This window comes from Onychomys torridus, chromosome 23, assembly GCF_903995425.1.
Source record: "Onychomys torridus chromosome 23, mOncTor1.1, whole genome shotgun sequence".
Classification (NCBI taxonomy): Eukaryota; Metazoa; Chordata; class Mammalia; order Rodentia; family Cricetidae; genus Onychomys; species Onychomys torridus.
Genome location: NC_050465.1, coordinates 25,186,299 through 25,209,678, shown reverse-complemented (window position 1 = coordinate 25,209,678; position 23,380 = coordinate 25,186,299). Strand labels below are relative to the sequence as shown.

At 40.2% G+C, this 23,380-nt stretch overlaps 1 protein-coding gene and 1 pseudogene across 8 annotated transcripts in view; both read right to left on the bottom strand.

Annotated features, from left to right (window-relative positions):
* Positions 1-23,380, bottom strand: part of Dlgap1 (DLG associated protein 1) — an 826,029-nt gene that overhangs the window by 425,355 nt on the left and 377,294 nt on the right. The gene's annotated exons all lie outside the window — the stretch shown is intronic.
* LOC118572956 lies at positions 12,925-13,603 on the bottom strand (annotated as a pseudogene).

Here is a 23,380-nt window from a genome sequence, read left to right as displayed (position 1 = left end):
TGCTAGTAACCTGGACTCTGCTTTCAATGAAAGAATCATCAGATTTCCAAATAAAAACATTTTTTTAATGCAATCATAAATGAAGTAAGTGCCTGGCTAAGCCTTTCTTTATTCCCTCTTTATTTAAAAGGGATTTCATATCTGGAGTCATTTTCTAGAAGGTCTAATGCCTATAAATCAAGGCAAAAATTACCCTGGTCTCCCGTGGCAATGAGGCCAACTTACTAGTCTAAATCCACCTTATGTATCAGTTATTTTCTACTGAGTAGGAAAGCATCAGTATGTTTTCATGGCTGAAGTCTTATCTCCCTGAGTAATAATACAATTTCTAAGTGTTATATTTCTACAGATTTTTATTGAATCCTTATTAGATAATAGGGATTAGGAGGTCCTGGAATGAACTCTATGTCAGTATGTCCTTCAACTGCTGTTGACCAGAACATATTTGCTGAAGTTTATTCTCTCTAAGTGAGGGCAACTACCCTTTAAAACGAAAAAAATTGGTCATTCAGGCTCAGCTTCCAACAAAATTTTCAAATAGACTTGATGTTTTTACTGTGTTATCCACACCTGCTCTTAATCTGATGTTGCCTCAATTGTTAAATATTTAGAAAAAATTTTTGAAGTGTGGACCTCAGAGAAGCAAATTTAAAATGATCAAAGACTTGTGTTTATAGCACTCTGTCCTGTCCATGCATGGAATACTTCTGTTTAGTTTATATTACTAAATTTTTTCTTTTATTTTCTGTCCCACATCCCATGGTTCTTTCCCAATACATTTGCTTCTATACTATATTTACAATATGTTCTGATGTCTACCTTCTACACACAAACATACATAGCTTTGAGAATTTGTCACCAAGTGTGTTGAATGTACATCCACGTAGCATATATTTCTGCTTATAAGATTTTTCTGTTCAATGCTAGTTTTGAAGCTCTGCACACATTTAACGTCCTCCTAACCTACTGCTTCACGTACTCCATCATGGGCTATACTAGTCACACACTGGCAAACCTTCTAACAGTAGCAGCCTTGCTGCACATAGCAGCACACATTGTTTCCTTGAGCGCCTAGTGTTTTATGGAAGATAGCACCAGTAGTAGCTAGAGGACTGAGTCCACATATTTAATGTCACAGATCTGGGGAGAATATTTTCTACCTATGTGAAAGCATCCTCCAGGGTCTCAATGTCTTGTTATCTCCACCAGCATTTGCTCTCATGTAATGCTTTAGTTTTTGCCGACCTGAAGATTATATATAGATGATACTTTATTGATGTTTTGATGAATTGGATGATACTTTCCTGATTTCTAGTAGGTTGAGTACATTTTCATATTTGCTGTCTTTACCTGGGCCTTTCTTTCTGTGAATGACCTAGCCACAGAGGTGGAGACATTTCCTAGCTCCTTCTCCTTTCTTCTCCATTTTCTTCCAGAAAATGAGCCACATGGAACATCTTTTCACTGTCAAAAGCCCTTAATACTTGGCAACCTTAGGTTTATCTGAAGCCCATAAACATTTTTTTCCTGCCTTGGTGTTTAGGAAACTTATGACCCTATTCAACATGGAACCAGATATTCAGGGAGAATATTGTATTCTAATTCCTTGGAACTAATTTTTTTATTTCAAATTTATACTGACTTTATTTTTAATATTCCACTTGCCAGAACTTAATTCAAAAGATGCTTTGAGAAGGAGCCATGCGCAAATGAATCAATAAGAGTATATTCCCCCAGAATGTGCCCTTTTATTTTAAATTGGTCTTTCTAGAACCAAACATGTTTCAACACACCTGAGAATCACAAAGGGTTTTTAGAACTACAAGGCTGTAGATGTCATCTGGTCCAATCACATACCTTCTCAGTAAGAATTAGAAGACTCTCTAGGAGACACAGGACCACCCAAACTGGAATTTACTTGTGCCAAACTTAAGAATTTTTTCTTATTATTTTCAACTCTTTTTTTTTGTAGAAATAAAGTACAAATATGGGTGGTACATGCATCAAAACATACTGAGGTTGGCTGAGCAAAATACTTGGTGTCTGCCTAACTTTGTATAAGAAATTCTCATGCACTAAGTGATCATCTGATCTACATTCAAGGGTGTCAGCCATAAAAGAGACAATGACAGGGGAGTAATAATCACAAAGTGTTACTGAATGAACCAAGAGATAGGCCCCATCAGAGGTCAACCATGTGAGCCTCTTTTTTTGGATCTCACAACAAGCAAGGATTCAGTCAGTACAACCATTTCACTAACCAGCAACAGTAAATTAGTGTAGAAAAGTGACCAGCTGAGGTGATACAACAGAATGATGTACTTCTGTGATCCAAAGACAAAGACTGTATTCAGTCTATTTGTAGTTCACAGCATGGTCACTTTGAGCAGAAAGAAAAAGATCAGGTTGAAGTTTCCTGTGACCCCACCCTCACCCCAAGCCTTTCTCTCTCTAAATCAGTCTCCAGCTGGAATCGACCTTGAACCTTTGGTCTTCCACCTCTCTCCCAAGTGCTGGGATTACAGGTGTGTGCCACAAGTTGGACTAAATCTCAACTTTCTAAGGTTGATGTTTTTCTATCTGAATTCTGTTTCTTGCTGATAATTACAACATTTTGAAAATAATTCAAGCCATATATGTATGTGACATTTCCTGAGTATTTTATATGACCATGGAGGGATTCTTCAAGTTGACATTTAAAAATGCCAAGTAAATCATTGGAAGTATTTTTGGAAAATGGTTACTCTGATTTGAAACAATTTCTCACTACACCAAGGGCTGTCTCACCTCTAAAACTGCCAAACTCAGGTAGTCATAGGATAATTAGATCATAACCTGGCTTCACTTAAGGAGATTGAATCCAAATGTCAGAATATTGCTTGTTCTTACTGGGCTTATGATAGCGATAGCTTGATGTCAAAGTATGCTGGATTCTCGAGACTGTGGCAGTGGTCCCATTGATACTCTGTGAAGAGGGATGTCAAGATGACTGCTCTTGACCTCTGACCTCTGCAATTTACATATGTAGACATGGCCACACCCTAATCAGACTAGGTTGAATGGAGTTCAAGATGTATTAGTAAAAGATTTCTAAATTGTTGAGAATCATGTTAGAGGTCAATTAAGGGACTAAGAAAAATCAATAAATGTCCCCTCTTTGAACTATGTATTCATTCTGAAGTGTGTGTGTGTGTGTGTGTGTGTGTGTGTGTGTGTGAGAGAGAGAGAGAGAGAGAGAGAGAGAGAGAGAGAGAGAGAGAGAGAGAGAGATTAAGAAGTGCTCTGCTATGTCAAGAATATGAGGAGGTTCCTATCCTCTGTTTCTTCTGAAGAATTCAAGTCAGGAACACACCTTTAATCCCAGCTCTGGGAGGCAGAGCCAGGTGGATCTCTGTGAGTTCGAGGCCAGCCTGGTCTACAGAGCGAGATCCAGGACAGGCTCCAAAACTACACAGAGAAACCCTGTCTCCAAAAAATGAAAGAAAAAAAAAAAAAGAATTCAGTGAATATTCAGCACATCCTACACAAGAATTCAGGGCAGAATACTTAGGTCTCAGATTACACTGCTAAGAAATACCTGAGGGTAAGGTCAGAAATGTACTAAAAGAGAGCAATCAAAAGAACGAGAATTTTCTAGTCAACAGTCCTTCAGGAGACAGAGCTCTGAGTCAGAACAATCATTTCCAGTCCTTGAGAAGAGGAAGAGCACCAGGCGATTGTCACACCAATAGACAGCACCCTTCAGTAGCGCTCAGTTTCCTCTTTATGTTTTTTTACTCACAGAGCAAGATTATTTGCCAGAAGGAAGACAGCAAAGGCCATATTCTTAGTCTTAGTCTTGGTAGACGGCAAACAAACAAACAAACACAAAGTACTGAAAGCTGGTGTTTGGTTCTTGAGTCAGCCTGTGAGTTTTGTTACTTTCCAAGGTCTAGGCACTAACTGCCATTAAGACAGGAATTATATGGATGAATTCTCTTAGCCCCACAGTGAGCCTTATCCTGAATAATCCATCTATCACTCAAGCACAGAAAAGAGAGCTTCCTGGATCCTGTGTGTCTCAGCTCCGCCCCAGCCACTGCGCTCTTCATGGATTCGGTCTTAATATTTGCACTTTTGCAGTTTGAACTAACCATTCACAGAATGGAATTTTTTTTTAAACCTGCATCTTATCTGCATCAAATAAATACATTTACTTATTGCCATTCCTTGTACTGTACAATACAGTACGATTTACACAGTGTTTTAACTGCATTAGGTATTAATAATCTAAAGGTGATTTTGGACTATCAGGAACACTTGCATAGCCTGTGAGAAAAATGCTATGCCACTTCCCAGAAAAGAACTGAGAATCAGCAGATTTTGGTACCTGTGTGGGTCCTAGAACCAATCTGCTACGGACGCTAAGGTTTGACTATATTAACTAAAGCAGGAATATCTGTAGCTAAAATGGACGTAGTATTAAACTGCCCTCTAAATTCCTATCCCTTGACCCGTACATTAATGCAGCTCTCAGACCTTACCGAGAATGTTCTTTGTGCAGTAGGCAGTAGTTAATGTACAAACCAACCACCGGCCTAAGTACAGGAATAAATGTCAGTGGAATGGTCATCACACATGGGACATCTATATCATATCTTACCCCACGGCTATGGGACCATCCTGGAAGAGGGAGTAGAAGATTATTAGAGCCAGAAGTCAAGAAGGACTGGACCTAAACAGTGTCCTCTAGACACAACAGGACCACTATACTCATGCACTCACAACAGTGGTGGTTCCCTGTAACAAAATCAAGCCAGTTGACGGTCTAGCGTGGAGGTGGAAGAGCTCACGAGCCCCCAACTATAACTGAGGAGTTATTGGCAGTTGCTGGTTTCTGGGGGAGGAGTCATTTTTCTCTAAGTGAATATTCTCTTAGGTGACATTTTTTCTAAGGAGGTGGCCCTTGGTAGGTTGACTATGCTCTAGTGGATAGTCACAAAACCCCTAGTGTGTGGGTTACACAAAACAGGCACACTAGGTTATTAAAAACAAAGAGGACACGAAGCTGGGAAGGGGTAGGGAAAGAAACATGGATCTGTGAGGGGTGGGCAGTGAATACAATCAAAATACATTGTAGGAAATTCTCAAAGAGCTGATAAAAATATTATATTTTAAAAGGAAACTATCTGGATCTGGACAATGGGAGTCAGCATTCTTCCTTGGAAAAGTACTTTTGGAGGTCTTTGTCATGGACCAGCATATAGAAGATGAATTATACAATGTTTCAGATCCCCATTTAAAAACAGGAATTACAATATACCATAGTGAGACTAAATGATATAAAGTACTTCCCCAGCTAGCCAGAGTGTGGACCACACAAAGTACTAAGTTCCCTCATTGTCTCTTCTTTGAGGAAAAAGTAAATTCCACAAAGTTAGGATAATAAGGTTCACTTGATGCATAAAAATGTAACTCACATGAGCCCAGCACAACCTGGAGATAGTAAAATATAAGACAACAGACCCCAAGGTGATGCAGATTCAGGTGGTTTGCTTTCAAGATCATGAGACCTCGAGTAATAAATGACCTTGAATTTGACCTCCCTCTTTTGGAGCTTAAGTAGTATGAGATGACAGCATCTTTCCCAGATCATCCTCTTTAAGCTAATCACTGCATTCTATCTACCTCAGTGAAAACATAAAGGGGAGAAACATTTCAGAGTGAAGAAAAATAGGGATTTTTTTTTTTTTTTGCTAGAAAGCTATGAAGTGGTAACATAGAAAATTCTAGAAATAAACTCCAAATTACTATGAAGAATCTAAAACCTCAATTCTCTTCATTTCACCAATGAAGTGCTGTTAATCTAAGATGGTGTCTGTCTATATAAATTTTAAATCACCCTAACATGTAAATACATAGTGATCTATCTATCTATCTATCTATCTATCTATCTATCTATCTATCTATCTATCAATCTATATCAAAGCAAAGGAGACAGTATACATGTGTGTCTGTATATATATAAAACTTAGAATATTTTTTGAGAATTTATGCAGTGGTTCATAGATATACATGTGTTGTATGAGTGTACATGTTTGATGAGGTATCTTCCTCAATTGCATTTCCACCTTTATGTTTTGAGACAGGGTCTCTCTCTGAAACAGGAGCTCACTGATTGGCAGAAAGCCTTGTCAGCAGCCCCAGAGATCTTCCTGTCTTGGTCCCATGCCCCAGAGTGCTGGGGTTACTGCCTTGAGTCTCTGAGTCTAGCTTTTAGCATGGGCTCTGGAGATGTTAAATCTGTTCCTCATCCCTTGTGCAGCATACGCTTTGCTGACTGATTGACTCACCTCCCCAGTCCCAGATATCTGCAACTATTACTTGTGTCTCTATTCAAAACTGTTATGAGGAAATATGAAAGCAAGTGTTGAAATGATGGAGCATACCAGACAAACACAACATCACACGTGATCAACAGTGGACAAACACAGCATCACATGGGATCAATAGTTTTACTCTACCGTGAAGAGTGTCACCTGCAGTATGCATCCTCATCACACATGTCACTCTGCTTCACACTACTGGTTAGTTTCTGAGGGTGAGGTGTTGGCGTGACTAGATTTTTCAGATTACAGAAATATAACATTTACAAAGAATCCTTCTTTGTAAGCATGCATATTTGAAACTTCTCTTTAGTGGAGCTGGTATTTCCCTGCTTTGCCAATTCAATGTGTTAAGTACTAGTGAATCTCTCTTCTCCCACTGTCTCATTCTCTCTTTCCTAATAATTTTTAGATCACTGTGTTACAAAACAAATTTCTTAAACTTCTTATCCATCTGTTTATGCTTTGTATTCTTTGACCAATATCTCCTCAACTTCCCACATTCTACCCCTAAACCCTGGTATTTATCATTTCACCCTTCGTTTCTGTAGATTCCACATGCAAGTAATAGCAATGGGATTTGCCTTTCTAAAGTGCCCGGCTTCTTCCATACAGCACAATTCTAGGTTTTTCAATGTCGCAGATAACTAATTTGTTTTCTTTTCTAACTCTGAACAATCTCCTCCTTCCCCGCCTCTCTCTGTGTGTATGCAAACACATTTTATTTATTCATTCCATTTATTAATGGGCACTTAGTCTGGCTCCATGCTTTGGTTATTGTGTTGCAATGAACATGAGAGTGAAGATAATTCTTGGAAATAGTGGCATTATTATTATTATTTTGTTACTTGTCTGGTGGTGATTGTTGGAGATTATAGCAGTTCTATGTTTAATCTGTGGAGAACCTCCATACTGTTTTTGATAATGGTAACGTAATTTACATTTATTATCATACATGTACAGGGTCTTTGTCCTCCATAGGTGGCTAACCCATGTTTAGTGACTCCATTATCTCTGAATGGATTTCAATGTTCTTTCTAATAGATGAGGCGTACCACTAATGCTGAGTCCTTGGTACTTGTGGTTGACCCCACCTTTGATCTAAGTGTGTCCTCTCTGCTTTACGGAAGAGTTGTCCTCACTTGTCATCTTCTTGGCAAGATGCTCCCAGGAGGTCCTTTTAAATCTGATGACCCCCTCCACACCTCCTCACTCTGGTTTGCTTTGCTCTGATTCAGTCTCGTCTCTGTAGCACCCACCACCCTCCAACACTCTCCACTTAAAACAAATTTTACACTATTTCTTTGTTTGCCCCTCATACTGGAATGTAAACTCTATGAAAAAAGATTTTAGTTCTTGTTTTTTTTTTTTTAAGTCTGAAATTAAAAGAAAAAAAATCCGTGCCACTAGTGTCAGAATCAGGGCAAATTATAGGCTTTCAGTGAGTATTTGTGTAATGCATCACTCTGTGACTAACACTGGACATACATTTGATTTCTGTATGAGTGAGGTATCACAACAGCGTCCTTCTCATCCAGATTTAGTTTTCTTTTTCTCAGTCACCTGCAGGCAACTGTAGCCCAAATATACAGAATAGAAAATTCTAGGGGAGTCCTAAGTGGTGATTGTGAGAGGGCTTCAGTGATGAAGAGTACTGGATGCTTTCCAGAGAACTTAAGTTGGGTTCATAACGCCCATGTTGAGCTGTTCACAACTGCCTGTAACTGGAGCTCCAGGGAATCTGATGCCCTCTTTTGATCTCTATGGGCACACACACACACACACACACACACACACACACACACACACACACATAAATAAAAATAAATCTTGAAAGCTCACAAGCTTTAAATCAATTTTGAGTACTGTATGCTCTCGTAAATACTTTGTTATTATTGTTGTATGTCTACTTTGTGCCTAATTAACAAATTAAGCTTTATCTTAGCCATGTGTGCATAGGAGAAAAGCATATGCACAGTGGCAGATTCTCTGGCTTCAGGTATCTGTTCTACATGTTGGAATGTGTTGCAAGGAAGCTGGGAGGGACCACTGTGTAACATTCAGCAATAAACTGATTCATCAGCTAATTTATTTCCTGTTGTAATTGCTGAACAAAATCTTCTGGTTAAAAACATAGCAAAGCAGAGTCTTAGCTAGTTGATCTTTAGCAAAAGCAAGTTTCCTATCAGATGCCAAATATCATACATGTTGCAGATACATTGCTGTCAAACCACTGACAGCATTGGTGGCTAAACCATCAATGAAACCACATTTTTACTTACAATGGTGACCTATTTATGAAAACCCATATATGTGTGTACCCATGGAGCACACATTCTGCCCCATCCACGTCCTTTCTTGATCAGTAGGGAACCGAAGAAGCCCCTTCAAAGCCTACTGGTGGGAAACCCGAAACATTGTTTGTCAAAGAACCACTTGTAGAAATCTCAAAGGTTTTTGGGTCATTTGGAGAGCAATTTTCAGCAAGGAATATAAAAGAACTTTACAACAGTGAATTTCAGAGGAGGATGGGTCTGTGAGGAATTGATTTGAAAGCAGTGATAATTTAATGGACTGTAGATACCCCTTAGAGTTTTTATAGTGGGTGGTAACTGGAAGCATCCTGACTCATTAAGGAAATTGTGAAGTAATTTGCTGACTAGAAAGCACTGCTTCATTTAAAATGATCACTATGAAGACCACAGAGCAACTGAGAAAAGTTGTATGAAATAACAATTAAATTATTTACATATACAAAACCCACATGTGGTAGCTGTGGCCATGCAAAATATGCGATGCTGTCTAAAGACTCTATTATGAGTAGTAAGAAAAGGGCTCATTTTCTGCATTTTCACAGTTTTGAAATGAAATATTGTAAGGGATAAAGTACTAGAACAAAACATTGATCATGGTGCATAAGTGATAGATAGTTTACCAAAGATACTTCAAGGTAGTTTGCTTAGATGGAAGATGATTACTGATAGCTTCAGACTGTCATTTGAAGGAGATTTTTCTCTCCAGATCTTCAGGGGAGAAGCTGTGCCATTCTCAAACAAAGGGACATTCAATCACATAACATTTGAGCCCTGTTGAAGATTCAAGATATACCACTTAAAAAGCTATGAAGATTTATGGAGAGGAACACATGATTCAATGAGGCTTGGCTGAATTTTCTCTGATATTATTTTGTCATCTGCCATTTTCTTTCTCCTAGTCTGATCACTGATCTCCCGAGGAGCTCTCTGCAAACTATGGAGAACATGGCAGCAAGCCTGTATGGGCAACAAGCACAACACTCCTATGAGTTGTTGAACAAAAGAAAAGAAGACGTCGAGTGATGTGAATCACACAATGCTTTGTGTTTGAAGGCAGTCAAGGCAGAGTGACCTTAAATAAAATGTTGAGTCAGTCTTTAAAGTGTGAAGACGGAGGCATTAAGTAGGGACCATTCATAGAGACCTTCTGTAGCTGCGCTGAGTCATATGTAGAAGCAGGTACATGTATGTCATTCTGCCTAGAAATAAGCCACTTAGAAATAAGAGTCTTAGGACTTAGGAGAATGGAGCTAGAAGTGACAAGAAAAATTTCAAACTCCTGTGTTCCTATGATACCCTGCACTGCTCACTATTAGGGAATTATTTTCTTAGTGATGATTCTCAGAAAAATGTGAGCTCCTGAGTCTATCCTCTTAGCCTATAAACTTCTTGACTTAGGTCAATGGTTCTCAACTTTCCTAATGCTGTGACCCTTTAATACAGTTCCTCATGTTATGGTGATACTCAACCATAAAATTATTTTTGTTGCTACTTCAAAACTGTAATTTGCTACTGTTATGAATAATGATGTAGATAGCTGTGTTTTCTGGTGGTCTTAGGTAGCCCCTGTGAAAGGATCATTCAGTCCTCAAAGGGGTTGAGAACTACAAGTTGAGAATCACTGATTCAGGTCATGGTGGTCATCTTTGTGTCCATAATGGCTGTAACAGATTTGGTATTGGATAGATGAAAGCACATTAGTGATAGCACTGCTGAATGACTGAGTGAATTAACACTCTTGTATTTTACAAGATGAAGTCAACATTCTTCCCAAGTGCAGGTATTAAGTAAAACAAGCCTTAGTTAATAGTATGATTAGACTGAAAAGTTCATGAATAGTACTATCCAGCCTTTCTCTAATATCTTCTCTGCTTATTAAAGTTATAGTCTTCATTTTATCAGATATAAAATACTCAAACATTACAGATAACTAACCAAGTTTGGCACACCAAACCATTGTTTTTAGGGAATGGATAGAGATTTTCCAGTAGCCACAGAGGACTCCACAAAATAGTAGTCGAAAAATTCTTCAATTTCTCCTACTGACAGACTCATGTGGTACTAAGATTCTTGCACAAGTTAGATTATTTTCCCTTAATCATTTGGGTAAAAATTTTTTTCTCTTACTTTTATGATTAATATGGAACATAGCATTTTTGTGATGTTTCTGGGGATCAAACCCAAATGATACATTGAACTATACCCCCATAACCATAAACTATGTTTCATATACTACTTGTCATGAATTAATTTAGGCCAAGATATGTTTAACCATATCAAAATCTCACTAGAGTATAAAAACACAAGTCACAGTATAATGTATTCAATGCTGTTCCCTTAGTCTAAGCAAAATCATGTGCTTAAAGTATTCCTGAATGTGGTTGTCTGTCTATGCAGCTTTTGAAAAGATGACTTCTGATATTACCGGCTTCCCAGTCTTCTTCAAGAGGGGGTGAAAAGTTGGACACCTTTCCTGTAGAAATGGTCAACTTTCTAGGCAAATGATCCTTGCTTCAAGAAAACATTACTTTGTCCACTTTTGTCAACTAATATGCCCTCACAATAGCCATTGAGTTTATAGGACCATCACCATGATCTCTGTGACAATGGGGATTATCTAAGGAGCCAGTATGCTGTGACTGTGACAAATTTCGCATCACAGAGACAGACAACTTTCAAAGGTTGCCAACTCACTCTCAGTGCTAGGCTCTGCACTGCACCATAATTCTCCCACTGCTTAAAACACCCTCCCCACGAGTCTTCTGTTATTAGGTAGCAAGATCATGATTAAAGTGGACATGACTATCATGTCCTAATTGTAAATCGTTAACTATTGACTTCTGTGACATAGCATGTTCTGTTGCCTTCTTAGAAGCAAAACTGAATGGCATAGACAGTGTTTGAGTAAAGGAGAATAAGCAGAGATATATAGCTATTAGTTAGGATACTTTTAACATTTCCCCCTCTATTTCCATTGCAACACTATGTATATTGCATAAAGGAACATAGATCCTCCTTATTATTTTCAAATTGTATTTGTCATGAACAATTAAGTACTCATAAAAGCCATACATTTGCTTTTATTGAAGATAAATGCCACTGACAAGGCAATGAATATATTTCCACCTAGACTCAGAAGTAGTTTGTTTTTTTGTTTATGCTACATCAAAGTAATTTTCAATTATTAAGCTTGAAAACAATCTTTTCTTTTTCTTTAAAGACCAATTTAATTTACTGAGCACCAGTGGAGAGCAGGCTGTGGTAGATCAGAGCAGAGATGAGTCAGCCCTAACATCTAGAGTCAAACAAACTAGGAGAAATCAATCAGTGTCTTGCTGATTAGTCTACCTCAGATTAAGGTAAAACCTGGGCAGGTGATATTTAGAGCTCCTAACTCAGCCTGGGGCTGCTGGCGCCTGACATGGGACTGCCAGGGGCAAGATACTGAAGGGCAGGAAACATCTAGGGGAAGACAGTGAGGTCAGACAGCATGGGGCCAGGGGAATGCCCAGAGTGCAGGCCTCAGAGGCAGTGATGGGAGGTAGTAGCTAAGTTATGAGTAAAGCCCCATTACAACCTGGGTCTCTCAAAGGATGTCTTTGCCTAGTCACAGCATCCCCCAGAGAGGATTCCCAATGCACCCTGGCAAAAGGCTTCAAACCAAGAGGCAGCTCTGTTTGAAGGATAAGACTAGAAGGATTTGCTGTGGTCCACTAGGGAGGTTGTGGCCATGATGGGGCAGGTGCTCCGAGTAGGTTCATGCTCAAGAAACTGTTGGCCAAATCAAGGTCTTCCATGGGGGATATGGAGATGAGGGGTGGTTTGGGAGAGAGGGCTGGGGGATGGGTGGAGGGAGGAGGGAGGAGAGAGGGAATCTGTGGGTGGTATGTGGAATGAGTAGAAAATTTTTTAATAAAGAAAATAAAAAAAAGAAGAAGAAGAAAAGAAATTGTTGGCTACATAGTTGTGATCATGGGGAGGGACACAGAGACTTAACTGCAGTTTTCCTACCATGGTGGATACCATTCTGCAGTACTAGGGAGGGTGGGGCTCTATGGAATGCACAGAGATACCTACTAATAGTTGGCTTCTTTTTGTCCCCTGAGCCCTAGATACAGTCCTAGAGCTGGCCCAGCACAGAGACCTATCCCAGAATCAGAGTGAGTGTACTGTTGAGGACATGGTACCTGACTTAGGTTTCCATGGAGGAGGAGGCCTACGGCTTGATGCCTTGGTGTACCCAGCTAGGGGGAAGGTTGAAGGGAATGGGTGAGCAGGTAGAGGAGGATGCCAATACCTGCTAGGCCTGTTAGGAACCTGAGCCTGAGTGGCAGGTACTTCATGGAGTGTTCCAGCTTGGCTTCCAAGAGGATGACCTGGTGTCTGGCGAGGCTCCTCTTGCCCAAGTTGTCTAGAACATGGTTGGTTGGAGGCAAGCTGGGCACTGATCCTTGCCTCTGTATCCTCATGGTTCAGCTTGTTCTGCTTCCTCAGCGGCTCCCAGCTGTAAGTCTCTGTTGTAGTTCACTACCACTGTGTACCTCATGTTCTTGAGGAGCTTCCTGGTTTCATATAGGAGGGGCATATCCAGAATCATGTGGCGGCACCCTTGGAGAAGGCGCTTGAAGGTCTCCTTTATCGTTTCCTTGTAGATTTCAGGGTGGGTGATGGAGCTGAGTAGCTGCTGATGGTCATGCTGGTTGAAGATCAGGTCTCCAAGGACCCGGTGGTTGATGTCACCATTCTTCAGCAGGACTTCAGTAACAAAGGCTCTTTAGTATACCTGTGGGCAGGATATCCTGGCTGGATGATGTGTTGGGCAATAGCACCTACAACAGTCATGGAACAACCCAGCTGTTGAAACATCTGGATGATGGAGCTCTTGCCTTAGGCAATGCCTTCCATTAGGCTCACCAGAAACATCTTCCCAGGAGAAAGAGAAGACTGGCAGACTAGGAACCAGGAAGCAATGAACAGTAGGCACGCTTGTCAATCAGCTGCTCTCCAACTTTGCCTCAACCTTGGCCACTAATGTAATGTCTGTGTAGCTTACTGCCTGGCTCCCTGCTCACAGGCCTGATGCTCTTCCGATCCCCCTGGGTACCAAGCATGCATGTGGTACACAGACAGATATTCAGGGAAGTATCCATGCACATAAATTAAAAACAAACTTTTCTACATCATATTTTATTCATTCAGTGAAAGTAACTGAGTCAGTTTCAGATTGGGGAAAGCATTCAGGATACTTTTAGAGACTACTTTACAATAGAAAATATAGCCTTAAATTCCTCCAGCCTCCTGTACACACAACCATTCTCCTGCACTGTCAAAATCACGTGTGAAAAAGAGCAAGAGCAAGACACTACATTCTTGTTTGGGTTCTAACACTAGGAAACCATATGACTATGTGCTTTTCCAACTTAGTGTCTTGAATAAAACAAAAGGTTGGGATAGTACTGAGAGATATGAACTCAACTTCTTTGATTTATCTTCTAACATTAAAAGGACTAGAGCTCCTAGATAGAGACAAGAATTTCAAGTGGTTTTTGAAACCCTCGTTTAATCTGACCATTTGAGTCCCTAGTCTTGTTTCAGAGTCAGGCTGAGACAGTTACCCAATGGTTATGGCCTTTCCAGGTCATGTAAGCCTCACCTGGCCTGGTCCATTTATTTTTTATGCACTGTGGACAATATTCTCTTTCAACTGTGAAGTTAAGGGCTGGAGAAAAGTCTACGGTGACTTTATGTAACTTTGAGCTTCTGAAGAATTGATTTGGTAAGATTTTTGAGAAGACTTGGGAATAGCATGTAGAAAACACACTTTATAGCTTCACCTCATCCTTGAAACCTCAGGTTCAGGCTTCTCTGGAAGGCTTTGCCTCCTCTATCTCTAAATGTTTCACAGGACTTCCTGGGCCCTCCTTTCCGCACTGCCCAGTCACTCTAATGTCACCATCTCTGTGCACACTCTTCTGACGTCTGGACACTGCTCTTTATCTGACTGACAATTGAAATATCAACAAATAACTTCTCCTGATTTGACTTCAGTAAAGTTACAGTCTCGGATTCTGAACGCCTTCTGTGCATAATTAAGGAGAGTCCCTTTTCATCTCCCAACTTAGCAGTGGTTCTTAAAGGCTTCAGCCCAAGGTAGCACATGAGTTCACTGTCCAAGTGATGGGGAACGGAGCTGGAGCTATGCAGGTATTACTCAGCATAGAAAATGTGAGTCCAGTTTCTGGGATCCATTCATAAACCCTCCAGCTTACATAAATCACAAAAGATTCCAGAGAAATGTTCTGCTAATTTTCTTTCCCTTTTTATTTATTTAATTATTATTATTATTATTATTATTATTATTATTATTATTATTATTTTAGGTTACCAGAAGCAGTGTGAGAACATTAAAAGCAGGAGGCAGGCTTTAAAGCTGGTGAAAAACTTCTTGCCAATCAGAGCATATGACTGTGGAAGCAAGACTAGGGAAGAAGGAAGGGGATGGGCTGAGGAGTCAAGACAATCTTCACTGAATTGGTGACTGTCTTTGAGGACATTTTTGCTATTTGTGTTAGGTTTTAATAGGAATCTATAAAATGCAGCATCTTTTGTGCTTCTGCAGGTAAACACGACTTGAGGAATCGTTAGAAGCATTAATTACCCCTTAGAAACAGCCTTCATCGTAAGATTAAAGTCACATGGGAGGAACACCGCATGGTTCAATCAGTGCAGACCTCACCTGTGGTCGTTTCAGCAAGGTCATTTGTATGAGGCTGCAGTTTGGATCTGGGGCGTTTTCTAATGTTCCATGTGCTGAAGGATTGAGTTACAGCCTAACTGGGAAGTGGAGACATCTCTAGAAGGTGTGAACAAGCAGAAGGGAGTTGGACCATTGGAGATCTCCATGGAAGGGGGTGCTGGTTGATTTCTTCTTTCTCCTCATCTTTATAAAATCCTGGCTGCTGTGAACAGGTGCCGACATGTGCTGTCACCATCTGCACTGTGATGCCTCAGGACCAGAGAAACGAGGCAAAGTGTTCATGGATTGAAATTTCCTCAAGCTTGAGGCAACACAGACCTTCCCTCTTCATAGACTGACTTTGTTCCGGTGTTTCTTCCAGCGAGGAAAAGCGAGTATATTAAATCCCATGAAGTTAAGTATTTAATTTTTATGATTTAAATTAAATTTTAACTGATTAACAAAACATACTACTTTTATGAGGTAACTAATAGGCAATGCTTCAATACATATATATTATATAATGCTTAAATTACATTAAACACATATCCTCAACCATTTATCATTTTTATAGCAAAATGTTCACAATCCTTTCTTCTAGCCTTTTGAAGCCCAGAGTGCTTCGTTATATAGTGTGGCACCGACCATGTGGTCACACACTAGGGCTTCTCTTTCTTCAGTCACTGTATATTCCTTCCCATTGATCAGCTTTTTCCAGTTATTGCCAACGAGACTATTCCCATTGTCACCCACATGGCCATTTCATATGTGCTTCAACAGCAGCACTTCAGGAAGTCTAACTTCTGTGAACTGTACTCATTCTTCACAGTGATTTTGCTCTTTATTGTCACGGTTTGCCTACATCTCCTGCCTTTGGTGATCTTGCAGAAACATTTCATAGAACTAAATTATCTGCTCTCCATATTGCACCTGTGGTTTACAAAATGCAATTGGAAGATTATTTCTACCACCTATAGACATTTCTGCTTACCTTTCTCAGCCAGCCACAGGATTAAAACACACCTTTCTTTACATCCACAGAGAAAAGAATACTCACTAAGCCTCAAGTTATATGGTATTAGATAGAGTGTTAGAAATATGGACATGCCAATAAATAAAAGAATGAAAAATCAATTTCTGTGTTCTGAGGAATGTTTCACATTACAGAGCTGTGGACAGAAAAAAATGAATTTAAAAATACCTGCTGGGATGAAGACTCAAAAGCCAATCATCTATTAACTCCTCTGAAAATAACATTTTAGGTGAAGGGAGACAATATACATTCACTTCAGTAGGTTGTGGGCTTTCAGAGTATTCCAGAAATAAATCTGTTGAGCTCAGAACACCAGGAAATTGCCACTTACACACTTAAAAAGCTTTCATGCTGCCACCCAGACACCTACTCATTTGACATTGGATTGGTTGCTAATGGTTTCTGGCTAAGGAATTGATTCTCTTTGTTTTAATCAGGAATGATAACCTCTTTGCAGCTCAATCATAGGCTGCCAGCTCCTTGCATTCCAAAATGCTGTACTTGGTCCTGCACGAGCTGAGAAGTCCGACAGTCTCATTTTGGTGACAGTCGGCTCAGTGTTTACAATCCATACACCCACCTCTTTCACACCATAGACAAGCCACTTGGGAAAGGACAAATCAGTTACTTATTTCTCACTTACAGAAGTGTAGGCCATATATCTCTTACAGTAGTTGTTCTATGTGAAAATTCTATGATTATTTTTAGTGGGAGCCAAAGATGCCTGAGACAGGGTTGTCCATGAACTACCAATCTTTCTGCCTCCTAAGTGCTGGGATTTCTGGCACATGCTACCACATCTGGCATTATGACAGCTTCCCAAACATTTTTATTAAGCAGATTAAGTACAACAGTACAAACCAAGTCCTTGATATGAAGTTATATTAGAAAGAAAACAGCTGGCTGTTGAGGCAAGTATCTATGAAAAGCAGATGTTTTCTAATTGGGAACCAGGTGTGAGGAGGGTATGACAATCAGTCTTAGTGCAAAAGCACCGTGGATCTGAAGATCAGCCATTGGGAGAGATCATGGAGAACATTTAATTACAACTCCCACTTTTAAAACGGAGAGATTGAATCTTCACAGGATTAAACAGAAACATAAAACATACATATTTTTCTTTTAACCAGAGATTTTCTGCAATGGCCCTTTCCCAGATATTTAAAGTTTATTTAAGTTGTGGTTTCCTTTTTTTAAACCATGAATATTTGTTCTCTGGACTCCTGTAGAAGGCACCAGGATGTCTCACCATTGCCTGCATCCCTCACATTTACTCTAAATACTTTTGCACGAGAACTCTGAGCTTGTCAAGTTGACACAAAGAATGTTCATCCTGTTTGGTCCCTCTGTGGAGGTTTACAGACTGCAGCTGCACACCATCCCATCGGTTATCATTTGAGGATTTTTTTCTTTTTAGAGGTAAAGTCAGGGAAAGATGGAGATGTGCATACATTGCACACTTAGGAATGAAGAAGAAAAGCAAAAGTCAGGCTAGAATCCATTATCAAAATAAACCTCGAATGGTGAGTGCTCCGTTATGTTAAACAACAATGGCTATGGTTTGCCCTGTACACCCAGTGCAAACTCCAGCACTCTGGCCTTAATATGGGCAGACTAATATGAAACTGCCTGTTCATATTCACTTCTTACATCATCATAGAATTAATGAGTTTTCTTGTGGCATTTGTGTACATGTGTGTCATTGTACCTTGTTCTCCATTGGTCCCCTCTACAACTACCCTCTCTCTGTTGCCCTTACTCCCCTCTGGTCAATTCCTTTCTTCCTCTGGTTTCCTTCTTTTTAAAAATTGTTTGAAACTCCACACACACAAATAATACATTTTGAACAAATCTGCACCTCTCTCTCCTCCTTGCAGTTCTTCCTCTACTTTCCCCACCTCTTTTCCCTCCCAACTTCATGGGCTCTCTCTCTTTCTCTTTCCCTCCCTCCTTTCCCCCTCTTCCCCTCTCCCCTTCTCTAAACCACTGGGTCCATTTAGTGTTGCTTGTGTGTTCATGGCCATGGGACCATCTACTGGAGCATAGGCAGCCTTTTAAGACTCACATCCCTCAAAGCCTGACTCTACCTCCCTCAGCAGCCGTCAACTGCCAATAGCTCCTCAGATAGGGGTGGGACATCTTGCCCTCTCCTCTACTCATGCTTAGACCTCAATTGGCTAGATCCTGGTCATATCTTTTTCAAGTAGTCCTAGGGTCTGTGAGTCCCTGTGTGCAATAGTGTTGTCATGTCTGGCAAGGACTGTTTCAAAGCAGGCACCTAATGTATTTGGCTCTTAGACCCTTTCTGTTGCCTCTTCAGCAGTGATGCCTGAGTCTTGTAGGCAGAGGGTGTGAAGATGTCCTGATGCTCTCTACTTTCTTATCTTATGTATTCTATTACCTTCTCCCTAGCCTCACAATCCATTTGCTAGATCAAACTGTCTTTAAACAATGGCTCGTCCTAGTAGACAGCAGAGTTGTAGATATGGAGTGAGAGGGTTATAACTGATCCATTTTTCCTGGCTGGACACCCAGATGTGAGCAAGCTGTGTCACATCCACATTGCCTTGGATGGAACCACCTGCTGCCATACCTTTCCTTGATATGATAGACTCAAACCATGACTCCAAGTAAATACTTTTTCCTTCAAGTTACTTCTTGTCAGGGATGTGGTCACAGAAACAAGAAAAGTAGTCAACACTGTCATAACTGATTACTCCTTTGCTTCAATGTTAGATATTAATATACAAATAAATCAAAGCAATAGCAAAATGAGTGGAATTAATATTTTAAACCCTGGTGCTTTTTGTGTGCATTTGCCTCACTGAATCTCACAGAATCATGAAGATAATATGATGAATCTCTTTGCAACACTGCAAATGGTTGTAGTTACTATTCAAGGTGGTCAATTTAATGTTAATATTACCTAGATACTGAATGTGCCAACAAAAGTCTGAAAACGTGCTTTTTTGTGTTGCCTGCTTTCCACTGGTCTAGACAAGCTTTCTAGTGAAGGACTTCCAATTCAGGTCAAACTTTCAATTTTTAATTTCCCAATAAAATGAATGCTGAGAAAATATAAGAACAGAGTCAAATATCAACAGCAAAGCTGTCAGAACAAGGAGGGAATGTATTTCTGGTTCTCATCATCATCGTCATCATTAGCTCTGTGGACCTGTAGTCTGATCGTGATGAAGTACAGTAGGTATGAGCAAGCAAATCTCTGCTCTGAGCTTAGAAGGTACTCAACACTGACAGTCATCCTGTTCCTGGCTCTAATTTTAATCGACCACTTTCTGACTGTGTGACGTTGAAAGGTCCCTTAACTCTTCTGCGACTCTATTTTCCTTACTGTTTCTTCAAATGCAGCTGTAATGGTTGAAGAAGATATTGACCATAGAAGTTGGATGGCTATGCAGTAAGCAGTAACTGTCAGCTTCTAAATTATAGTCATTATGAGGTTGGACTTCAATTCTTGAAAACTATAATGTACTAAGGTGGAAATGAAGTTTTAGTCTGTTCCAGGATGACTTTTTCTTACACAATTCTCAGAACATTTTGTGCATGACAAGGTCTATTTGTCAGTCTAAGAACAGAGAGATTTCTATCTTTGCTCAAATACAGAAAGGAAAGACACGGCCCCTTTTCACAAAGTGCGGAGAATTAGTAAGTCTGTAGCTAGTTTCTTTCCACATTTTCCCTCTTCCCATTACAAATCTCAACATGATAGAAAGATCTGAGTGACTTGACCCTTTTGTCTGCCAATCTGGTTTGGTAAAAGTTGAGCTCAGCAGCAAATTATTCAGAAGAGGAGATTCAAGAAGGAAATGTCTCCTGTCCTGCTGTGGATGTGGCAGTCTGTGGCAAGCATGTGACTGAGACTCCAATATGAATTTGGGTTGTCAGTGCTGTGCCTTTCTAGGTGGGGTCTGGAAAGATAAAGGACTACTTACTTCTGTTGTCCAGGGGCTAAAAGTACCTGTGGAAGTCAGTCTGTGAGCAAGCTTGCCACATGCCAACTATAGAGAAGTTGGCCGTAGAAAAGGGATAGTCACAACCCCAGGCATCCCATAGCACTACCTCCTAGAGGCCATCCCAATTTCTTAGTATTGTTGCCTACTGGAGGGTTTACAGGAAAGTGAAGTAGGAATAGAGATGGTATCTACATTTCCACCATAGGTACCTACTCACAAGCTACAAAGTAAAGCAGCAGCAGACAGAATAGAGATCCATCCACCCCTACTCTCTATCTATCTACACACACACACACACACACACACACACACACACACACACACACACACACATGCATACAGAAATTTGGCTTGTGATCTAATGTTTTCAAGCAGGGACACATGCCTTGCTCTGGCACAGACAATTTTGAAAAGAAAGCCCCTTTATTGTTGTGGGATATTTTGATCACACTTTGATACTCCAGAGACTGACAATAAAGTTGAGTTTTAATCAGAAGGCAGAGCTACCTACTAACTGACCAGAATTAGCCATAGAGGTTTTGGAAGACTGAGCACATATAGAGAGACACAGGAAGTAGTAGGGTGGGGCTTAGAAAGGTTCTCAGCTTGTTGGATTGAGGAAGGAGAGAGAGAGAGAGAGAGAGAGAGAGAGAGAGAGAGAGAGAGAGAGAGAGAGAGAGAGAGGAGGTCACTGGTCGTTTCTCTGATCATTCAGGTTCTTACCCTGATATCTAACTCCTGAGTTTTTATTGACAAAAAAATTAGATAAATGGTTTACTTTATGCTTGAGGCCAGCAATGAAATACCTGTGAAAGACACCCTGAAGAAAGGCATGACCTTCTTATCTTCAAGGGAGGGAGCCCAAGTGAAAGAACTGTACAAACTACACAGCATCCTTGTTCATTTACCATTTTCTCCTGATGATTTCTCTCTCAAACACTTCAGCTCCCACTCTTCTGTCTGGCCATGTCTTACAAATTCATACTTTTTATCAAACTTCAGTTTTTTGGAAATGGTGTTTTTATCTCCCCTATGAGGGCTCCATGTTATTCAAAACCCAACCTTAATTCACAGGGAGGTATTTAGTCTTACTGCAACTTGATAGGCCATGTTTTGTCGATACTCATGGGAGTCCTGACCTTGCCTAAACAAAAATGAAGGAGGAGTGGATTGGGGGTAAAAACATGGGGCAGGGGTCAGGAGAGGGACTGGGAGGAGAGGAAGGAGGGGAAACTGTGGCCAGGACATCAAACAAACAAGTTTATAAAAAAAAAAAACCCAAATAAACAAGCAAACAAAACCTCATATTAAGTAAATCTGAGTGCTTTTCCCCAGTTAACTGATTCACAGCAACTTCATTCTCAGGATCAGATGGAGATGAGCTTTTCCCATCTGTAATGGGGAGACGATGCTGTAGAGAACATGTTCTGCTTCTCAGTAGTCTGCCAATCTAATGGCTCATTTTAGCAAACAGTAGGGTTACCTACAATGTTTTGTGAAGATATCAACCCATGCTCATCATTGTCAAATTGTGATGTATCTCTTATTCCTTTTTCATCTGGAGAATATTTGATAGGAGGATTTTCACACCCCATAGCGATACAATATTCTGAAAATACCTCTAACATTCTAAGAGACTGGACCTTTTGCTGGACCTCACAGACTGAGTTAATAATATACCTTGAGGTCACTTAAGACTTAAGACTGCTATCCTGTTGTGCACTCAAACTGTCTGATATGACTTTAAGAGAATGATGTGACAACCAACTTTACTTGCCCTGGATTGCCCATGTAGTCAACTTTTACAACCTAAGTTAGTACATAGCTGTAATCTTACATTATGTGCCCTTCCATGCCCCTGACTATGCATGTGTGTCATTTCCCCAAAGCAGAAAATATGGAAGTTGAAAGCAACTTCCTCAAATCTACCATAAAGGTTGAAAACAACCATTTGTGAATACTGGTTGATAAATAGTGGTGTCTGTAGTCTGGGTCAGTTGGAATCAGTTGGAGCCAATGACTTAATTCCTTGTGAAACTCTGTTAAAGATTTCTGTAAAGTATTCCATTTCTTGCCCATGTGATATTTTCTGTGCTGCTCAATAAATACAGAGCAAAGTCTTTTGTGAGGGACAGACACAGAAATATACACAGCTCATAGAACAGACATACAAATACAGAGACAGAAACAGACAGACACACACAATCACAAAGACAGACACAGAGACTCCCACAAACAGAAACAGACAGAATACACAGACAGAAGGACAGATTCACAAGGTATCCTTTAGGCAGTCACAGATTAAGATCCACAAAACAGACAGAGGACAGAAGGCCCAGGGAACAAGAAGTAAAGAATTAAAAACTGGACTCATTCAATTCCCGGCAATTGGACCAGGACTCATCCCGAGTACATGAACTGGCTTTTTTAGAGCCCGTTCCCCATGGTGCCATGCCTCATTCAGACGATGCAGGGCGGAGGGGCTTGGGTCTGCCCCTAATTTCATATGCCAGCCTATGTTGAATACCCATGGGAGGCCTTACCCTCTATGAGGACTGGGTGAAGGTGAGATGTGGGAGGTGGGGGAAGAGCAGGAGAAAAAGAGAGAAAAGGAACATTGGGCAGTATGTAAAATGAAAAAAAAAAAAACTTTAAATAAACAAGTAAACCTTAAAAAACAAACAAATAGACAAACTGGACTCACTCTTGGCTAAATGGCTCCAAGCTGAAGTGCTTGTCTTTCTTTCCTTAATGTGACACTGGTACTTTATTGGTAGCTTGGAGTTAACCATTAAGGCATACAATTCCTGCATCACAGCAGCCCTAAGAAGGCCTTGTAGAGGTGAACAGTAAGATAGGCTATGGGTGCTTGTTCTGGATAGTTACAGAGACAGGGATGTAAGACTAAGCAACACTGTCACATGGCAAGACCACATTTTTACAGAATGTTCAATATC